The 8,493-nt window shown below is 40.8% G+C and overlaps 1 non-coding gene across 1 annotated transcript; it reads left to right on the top strand.

The window, feature by feature from the left end:
* Positions 1–3,180: 3,180 nt before the first annotated feature.
* Positions 3,181–3,320, top strand: LOC133758908 (U4 spliceosomal RNA). The gene has a single exon (XR_009865814.1). It is a non-coding gene; the product is annotated as a U4 spliceosomal RNA (small nuclear RNA).
* The last annotated feature ends 5,173 nt before the right edge of the window (positions 3,321–8,493 follow it).

Raw genomic sequence — 8,493 nt, 5'->3', positions numbered from 1 at the left:
GCTGGTTTGTGTTCCAGCTGTTCCTCTAATATCCAGCTCTCTGCTTATGGACTGGGAAAGCAGTAGAAGATGGCCCTCTGTAACTCTGCCTCCCAAATAAATAGTCTTAAAAATACACTTCTTATTGATTTTTCATCATAGCCCTAGATATATATCCTATTTAAAATTATTTGTAATTTATTTATATATTTAGAAAATTCATTTATTTGAGAGAGACAGAGAAAGATGGAGCACTCCTATTCCTGCTTCATTACCCAAATGCCCACAATAGCTGGCGCTGGACCAGGCTAAAGCCAAGAACCAGGAATTCAATTCACATCTCCTGCAGGCAGGGCAGGGATCCAAATACCTGAGCTATCACCTGCTGCCTCCCAGGGTATGCATTAGCAGGAAGCTGGAGGCAAGCAGAACTGGGACGGGAGCCCAGGCACTCTCATTATGGATATAGGCATCAGAAGTATCATCACAACCACTGTGCCAAATGCCTACCTCTAAGGTTATTTTTCTTTTAATGATTTTATTTATTTATTTGAGAGGTAGAGTTACAGACAGTAAGAAGGAGAGAGAGAGAGAAAGGTCTTCCATTTGTTGTTTTATTCCCCAGATGGCCACAATGGGTGGAGCCAGGAGCCAGGAGCTTCTTCTCCTTTGACCTGAACAATCCAATGACAGTTGCCCGTTATGCCCAGTTCTCACTACTGCACTGTAGCAGATCAGATTTCCCCCAAAATGACAGCATCTCCCTTCCATATGCATCCTGCCTCAGCTGAACACAAAACAGGAGTTACCACAACTAAGATGCTTGGGCATGTTCTAGGGCTGCTGGGAATCCTTTGTCAAATGTTTACCAGCCTTTAAGAGACAAATCCTTCTTCATTACATAAAACCACTACTTACATGTGTAGATTCAAGTCCTGAGTCCTCTACTACCAGAGTGACCTCAGAAAAATTAGTTGTTTTGTATAGTGATTTCTTTATTAGTAAGAAAGCAATGACATTGTTACCTCTTAGGGCAGCTTTGAAGATTAAATGAGATGATGCCTGTAAACACCTTAGAATACTCCTTAGAACTCATAATAAGTACACAAAAATGATACCTCAAAGAAATCTTGACTAGATATAGAAGTATATATCTAGTCAAGATCCCTTACCCAATGAAATCTTTAAGCACAATAAAGTGGTTGCTATTTTATCTACAAAATTCGGGCATGGTTTGTTACGCAGCAATAATCATTATGACGTCTTTCCAGCTCCAAGAAAGTGGTGCATTTCTCTGTCTTTTTCACTATTCAGTTTTTGTCACCCAGTACACAGTTGTCCTTAACTATTTGTGGAGCACTGTAACATAGTGTATGTTAAACAATTTCTTATAATTGGGCAATTAGATGTTTTATGTTATTCTTAATGAATTCACTTATCATGTACAGTCTAAAGGGACTTCAGAAAGTTTTTGGCAAAGTAGAATTAAAAAATTATTTTTGGCACAAAATATTTTGCAGTCTATGAATAATTTTTCCATAATGTGCATTTCCATGAACTTTTAAAAGATCCATTTTCAATACCAGAAAGTAGAGTTGTTGAGTCATAGAATGTTGTAAATGGTTTGGATATGGAGATATCAAAATATTTTATGGTATTATTGGTTACAAAGAATCATCCAAAGATAGCCTGTAGAAGTTAAACCATCATGGGCTGGCACTGTGGCATAATGGGTAAAGTCACCACCTGTGGAGAAACATCCTATATGGGCACTTGTTTGAGTCCCAGCTGCTCCGCTTCTGATCCAACTCCCTGCTGGGAAGTGCCTGGGAAAACAGTATAAGATGAGTGCTAAGTGCTTGGGCCCCTGTACTCGTGAAGGAGACCCAGAAGAAGCTCCTTGACTCCTGGCTTCGGACCAGCCCAGCTCTGGCTGTTTTAGCTATTTGGGGAGTGAACTAGCAATTAGAAGATTCTCTCTCTCTCTTTCTCCCTCTCTCTCTCTCTCCCTCTCCCTCTCCCTCTCTCTCTTCCTTAACTCTGGCTTTCAAATAAATAAATGTCTTTAAAAATAAATGCTAATTAATTGCACAGCATCAATTTGTAAACCAGAGTGATGACTTCTGAACAGAATATTAACTTTGAAACAGGTTTGCTAGCCTCATGATTCTCTTCTTGACTTCAGGAGACAAAGAAAATAAAAATATGGGTCACAAGCTGTGTCAAATGTTTCTGCAAACCTGAAAATAAATATCTATATTTCTCGTTAAAAATTGAGAGCGGGTCAGGTTTTTGGCCTGTTAGTTAGAATGCCTGCATCCTGTATGGGATGGAGTACCTGGATTTGAGTCCTCGCTCTGACTGCCATTCCCAGCTTGCTGCCAGTGTCGATCCTGGAAGGCAGCAGGTGATGGCACAAATAGTTGGGTCCCTGTTACATTTGTGGGAGACTGGCTCGTGTTCCTGGCTGTGACCCCAGCCCATCCACTACCATTATGAAAATTTGGGGAGTAAACTAATAGATGGACTCTCTCTCCCCCTACCAAATAAAAAATAAACAACAGTATAAATATTTCTGCAAACTTGACTTATATGTTCTTGTATTTAGGCAAGAGGTTAACAAGTTTAATCAGTTTCATTGCCTTTGGCCAAACTTAGAAATCATCTTGTGTTATTCACACATTCTGATGCTGAAATCATAATTTGGGGGCATAATTGCTGTCATGTCTACTACTAGCAAAGTCACATAATTTCTTAATGGAACAAATTCCTTCCATCATTTGGCCAGCTTTGACAAAATTTAGAGTGGTAGCCAAAATTAAATGTCCCAGTAGCAGTAAACAGTACTTAATGTTTGAATTCTTATTTAAATCATTTGCTTGTTATTACAAAATGTATTTAGGACATAGCTCTGAAAATACAAAAATAAAAACTCCTTGACAATGTAGAAACAGTAGAGGCAGCAGTGTTTCTCTGATCTCCCTCCCCACACCCCGGCTTGCCCCATCATTCTCCCTAGGACGTAAAACATAAATGAATTCTTGGACCTTCCTCTAATGTAGGTCATAAAGCTCTCCTTCCAGAGCGGTTCTCCCTATGCCTGCAGGAAAGGAGCGTCCTTCCTGAAGATGCAGGGTCTCTGAGATAATGTGAACAAACAGACTTTGCTAAATTAACTCCACTTTATTATTATGAGGTCAAAGCTCTGCGCAGTGGCAGTATCGTAGCCAATGAGGTTTATCTGAGGTGCAATTATTGCTAATTATTATGAGGTCAAATAATTTTGTCCTCCGCAGCCTAATATATTAGTGATTTTTGTTATTTCATTATATTAGGGTGAGCACTTGCTGATTTCAGATTTCCGGGTACAACTCAATAACAGAGCACACATTACTTAATGTAACAGGTTTTGTTGTCCAAAACCATTCAGAGAATATAACTGAGATGGACAAAATAACAAGAAACCACAGAGACAGAAGTTTGAAAAATACAGATGTGTATTGGGAGTTCATTTGTAATGGTTTCAATAGTGAACAAATTAAATTGTGTGCAGGGCTGGCGTTGTGGCACAGAGGGTTAAGCTGCCTTCTGCAATACTGACACAACATATTAGCTCCGGATTGAGTCCTGGCTGTTCCATTTCTGAACCAGCTCCCTGCTAAGAAGCCAGGGAGAGCAGCAGAAATGGCCCAACTACTTGAGCCCTTGACACCCATGTTGGAGGCCCAGATGGAATTCTAGGCTTCTGGCTTTGGCCTGGCCCAGCCCCAGCCATTGGGGCCATTTTGGGGAGTGAACCAGTGGATGGAGGGTCTCTCTGTCTACCCTCTCTCTAAATAAATAATAAACTTTTTAAAAAGTTGTGTGCATAACCCTTTAACAAAGAGAAATAGATTACTTCAGTATTCAAGTCTAGAATTATTTGCAAAAACATTTTTTCCCCTCCATTCACTGAAGAGTCAGCCTAATAGGGCGTAAAAACACTGGGGTTTGAGAGCTGGAGAACAGGGGCATGAATTCTAGGTTGGTGAACCTGGATAGTCCCCAGATCACGAACCTCAGCTGGGAAATGGAGATAATATGTACCTCATGGGGTTTTGTGAGGACAAAATGGATTAACACGTGAAGGAATGAATCACCATGGATGGCACACAGGTGTGCATTAAATGTTAGTGGCATCTTTCTAGAGATTTGTCACTGGCTTTGAACACTGAGGCACCGTCTTCCCTGGATAGTACTGTAAATATAATCTTGATTTTTTTAGCCACCAGATAGTTTAATCATCTACTGGTTTATGTTATAAAGCTGTGATATAAGATTGTGCCTTCTTTATACTAATGGTTGTAAGGTAACAATAGGTTTGAAAATCACCTCATAAGCTGTGTTGCTATGCACATGATGAATCTCATTTGCTTTGTTTTATTTTAGTATCAATTCCAGTAAGTAACTGTTTTCTTTTTCTTTCTTTTTTTTTTAAGGATTTATTTATTTATTTGAAAGTCAGAGTTGGAGAGAGAGAGAGAGAGAGAGAGAGAGAGAGACATTCCTTCTGTTGGTTCACTCCCCAGATGTCCACAATGGCCAGAGCTGGACTGAGCCAAAGGCAGGAGCCATAAGTTTCATTTGGGTCTCCCATGTGGGTGGGCAGGGACCTAAACACTTGAGCCATTTGCTGCTACTTTCCCAGGCCATTAGCAGAGAGCTGGATTGAAAGTGGAGCAACTGGGAATCAAACTGGCATCACAGATCGAGGCTTAACCCACTATGCCACTATGATGGCCCCCAGAAGGTGACTTTTTCTAATTTTGTTCTTAACCTCTGATGATTATATATTTTGGGTCTGATATAACATCAAAGGGAAATTTATATGCATTGATAATTCCATGAATGAAAACATAATTACAATCACTTTATTGGAAATCAACTTAGAATTCATTTGATTTTGTTATTTCCCTTATACGCTTATTGCTTAGGAAAGTGAAATGCAATTATATCAAAGGACTACAGGAAGAGGCAGAAGCAGACTTAGTAATGATCTAACAAAATATTTTCACCTTATATGAGGCTTTGACATGTTTATGGAAAATAGAACTGAATGATACAAATTTTAAAAATAAACTTTACTTTTCAACATAAGCTCCATCGAATCGTAGACACTTTTGTAAGCAATCGTACCAGTCCTTTAGTCCATCTCTGAAGAACTGAAAGCACTGGGAAATTTACCATGTCAAGGTGGTCATTTTTACATTACTAACTAAAGAAAAATGCATGCCCTTTAAAATCTTCAACTTTTTTTTTTAAGATTAGGAAACAAAAGATATCATGAGCCAAATCCAGACTGTAAAGTGGATGCATAATAGTTTCCCACTGAAATTCTTGTGAAACTGCTCTTGTTTGATGAGAATGAGCGGGAGGGAGCATTGTCCCGAGGAGAAGGACTCACCATGAAGATTTCCCAGGTGTTTTTCTGCTAACACTTTAGCTGACTTTCTTACAACACTCTCCTAATAAGCAGATGTTATCATTCTTTGGCTCTCAAGAAAGTCAACAAGCAGAATGCCTTGAGCACCCCCGCCCCAAACTGTTGCCATAACCTTTGCTCTTGAGCACTCCTCTTTTGCTTTGGCTGGACCACTTCCACCTCTGAGCCAGTGCTTTGTGCTTTGTCTTCACAGTTACACCCGGAAAGCCATGTTTCAGCTCCTGTGACAATTCTTTGAACAAATGCCTCAGGATCTTGATTTCAACTTGTTTTAAAATTTCTGTTGAAAGCTCCGCCCTGTCTTCAGCTGATCTGGGCACAATAGTTTGCTAGTTTCTCGGTCAGAATTGTGTCTGCTGTCCCAGAGGAGATGTCTGTGCTGTTGACGGTTGTTTTGCTACCACTCATCAGTGCTCTTCAATTAGGGCGCAGAAAAGATGAATTTTTCCTCACAAACTGAGGCGGATTGTCATCCTCCACGTCATCTCATCCCTTCTTAAAGTGAGTTATCCGCGTGTGAACTCATTTCTTTGGGGCCATTGTTTCCATAAAGTTTTCATAAGCATCGGTGATTTTACCATTCCTCCACCCAAACTTTATCGGCAATTATTTTTTAAAAAGATTTGCTATTTGTTTGAAGGCAGAATGACAGAGTGGAGGCGGGGATGGGAGTGGGGGCGGAGAGAGAGAGAGATCCTCCACCAGCTGGTTCACTCCCCAAGTGGCTGCAATGGCCAGGGCTGGGCTCGGCTGAAGCCAGGATCCAGGAACCTTCAGCCAGGAACTCTATCTTGGTCTCCCACATGGATGGCAGGTACCCAAGAACTTGGGCACTCTCTGCCAACTTCCCAAGCACATTCGCAGGGAGTTGGATCGGAAGCAGAACAGCTGGGATTCTATCTGGCGCTCCAGTATGGGATGCCAGCATCACAAATCGCAGCTTAACCTTCTGCACCACAATTCTAGTCTATAAGTTAATATTATTTTCTTGCTTCAAATTTAGCCGAGTCCACGTTGCTTTGAGAGAGGCTGTTTCCAAACTGATGTCTTATTCTCCTTAATGCCTCAAATTAGATCCTATTTAGACATGTTATAGCAAGTATTAGTTTATTTTGTAAACATTTTGGAATGCATGCATAGTTTTTCATAATACACATTTTTTGATGATTTATTTACTAATTTGAGAGGCAGAGGCTGAGAGAGAGAAGTCTTCTGTCCTCTGGTTCACTCTTCAAATGTCTGCAACAGCCAGAGCTGGCCCAGACTGAAACCAGGAACCAGGAGCCTAAGCCAGGTGTCCCATGTGGGTTCAGGAGCCCAAGCATTTGGGCCGTCCTCTGCTGCTTTCCCAGGCACATTAGCAGGGAGCCGGATTGGAAGTGGGGCAGCCAGAACTCAAACTAACACCCATAGGGGAGGCTGGTGCTACAAGTAGCAGCCTAACCCGCTGACCCATGGCACCATCCACCCATAATATACATTTTCCCAAGAACTTTTGAAGACCCATGTAAAATTCGAGGCTCAGAGACTCATTGTGCTAAAACAGAGACCAGCTTTTGGGAATCATATTTCCTAATATAGTCTTCTCCACCTACAAGTTCTCTCAGATTTTATAAATCATAAATATGAAACTACCAAACCCATTGTAGAAAAATCAATACTTAATGGATAATTCAGAAAATTACTCACATCAGGGTTTTTAAAAAAAGTATTATTTATTTGAAAGGCAGTGTGAGAGAGAGAGAGAGAGAGAGAGAGAGAGAGAGATCTGCCTTTGCTTATTCATTCCTCTAAATGGCTTCTATGATGGGTTGGGCCAGGCTGAAACCATGTGGGTGGCAAGGCCCAAAGCATTTGTTCAATCATCCACTTCTTTCCAAGGTGCATTAACAGGGAGCTGAATTGGAAGTGGAGCAGCCAGAACCCGATCTGACACTGTATGGCATGCTGGCATCACAGGTGGTAGCTTGACTCACTGTACCACGACACTGGCCCCAACATTAGGTCTGAACAAGGTCCTTAAGAAAACTCTGGGCAGACTCTAGAGAGTTCATTTGCTATAAAATGAATTATAAAGTTAAGGCATTTTGAGTTAGTACATGAGCTGATACAGTGGCAATTCTGGAGGTGAGTGTAATGATTTTAATGTACTTGAATACTTTGCATTTTGCCTTGATCTTAATCCAAACCAAGCCATGGGAATAACAAAAGAATGAAGTAAGTTCCTGGATAGATTTGAAGCTCAGTTAGTCTCCTTATTTGGATAAACTGTAATGAAGTTCACATTCGCTTTTAAACAATCAGAACATAAAAATGTACTGACAAAAGTTAGATTTGTTCATTTTCACAGACACAAAAAATTTGATATCGTCCTGCCTGCATACTTACTGAAAGCAGGTATAGATTTAGTGCAGAGTGTGTACCTTTTCCCCCTTTTTTGGAAGTGAATACTTTTTTTTCAAGTTTTTTATTTCTCCTAACAAAATTCTATTGGATTAGAAAAGCAAACCAATCTTTGTCAAGTTAGTAGCCAGCAGGACAGAATGCACTATAAACTTATTGCTGAAACCTTACTCTGGGCTAAAAATTTACTGGTTTTTTAAAATCATCTAGTATATTTGTTATTCATCTTTTGGTTGTAGAACCTTATCAAGAGAGTAAAGGAAATTTACATTACTTTATCTAGCACTGCTTGTGAATAATTGTCCTAGCTGGCTTCCTCAATTTTAAGAAAGCAAATGAGATAAACAACCCCCCTTTTTTGCAATTTTTTTTTTTATTTGACAGGCAGAGTTAGACAGTGAGAGAGACAGAGAGAAAGGTCTTCCCTCCGCTGGTTCACCCCCGGCCAGGACACCGCACCGATCTGAAGCCAGAAGCCAGGTGCCTCCTCTCGGTCTCTCAAGCGGGTGCAGGGGCCCAAGCACTTGGACCATCCTCCACTGCCCTCCCGGGCCACAGCAGAGAGCTGGACTGGAGGAGGAGCAACCGGGACCAGAACCCAGCGCCCACATGGGATGCCAGTGCCACAG

The sequence above is a fragment of the Lepus europaeus genome, chromosome 4 (genome assembly GCF_033115175.1).
Source record: "Lepus europaeus isolate LE1 chromosome 4, mLepTim1.pri, whole genome shotgun sequence".
NCBI classification, from domain to species: Eukaryota; Metazoa; Chordata; class Mammalia; order Lagomorpha; family Leporidae; genus Lepus; species Lepus europaeus.
The sequence above is the reverse complement of the archived record's forward strand: the minus strand, read 5'-3'. Positions and strand labels throughout refer to the sequence as shown.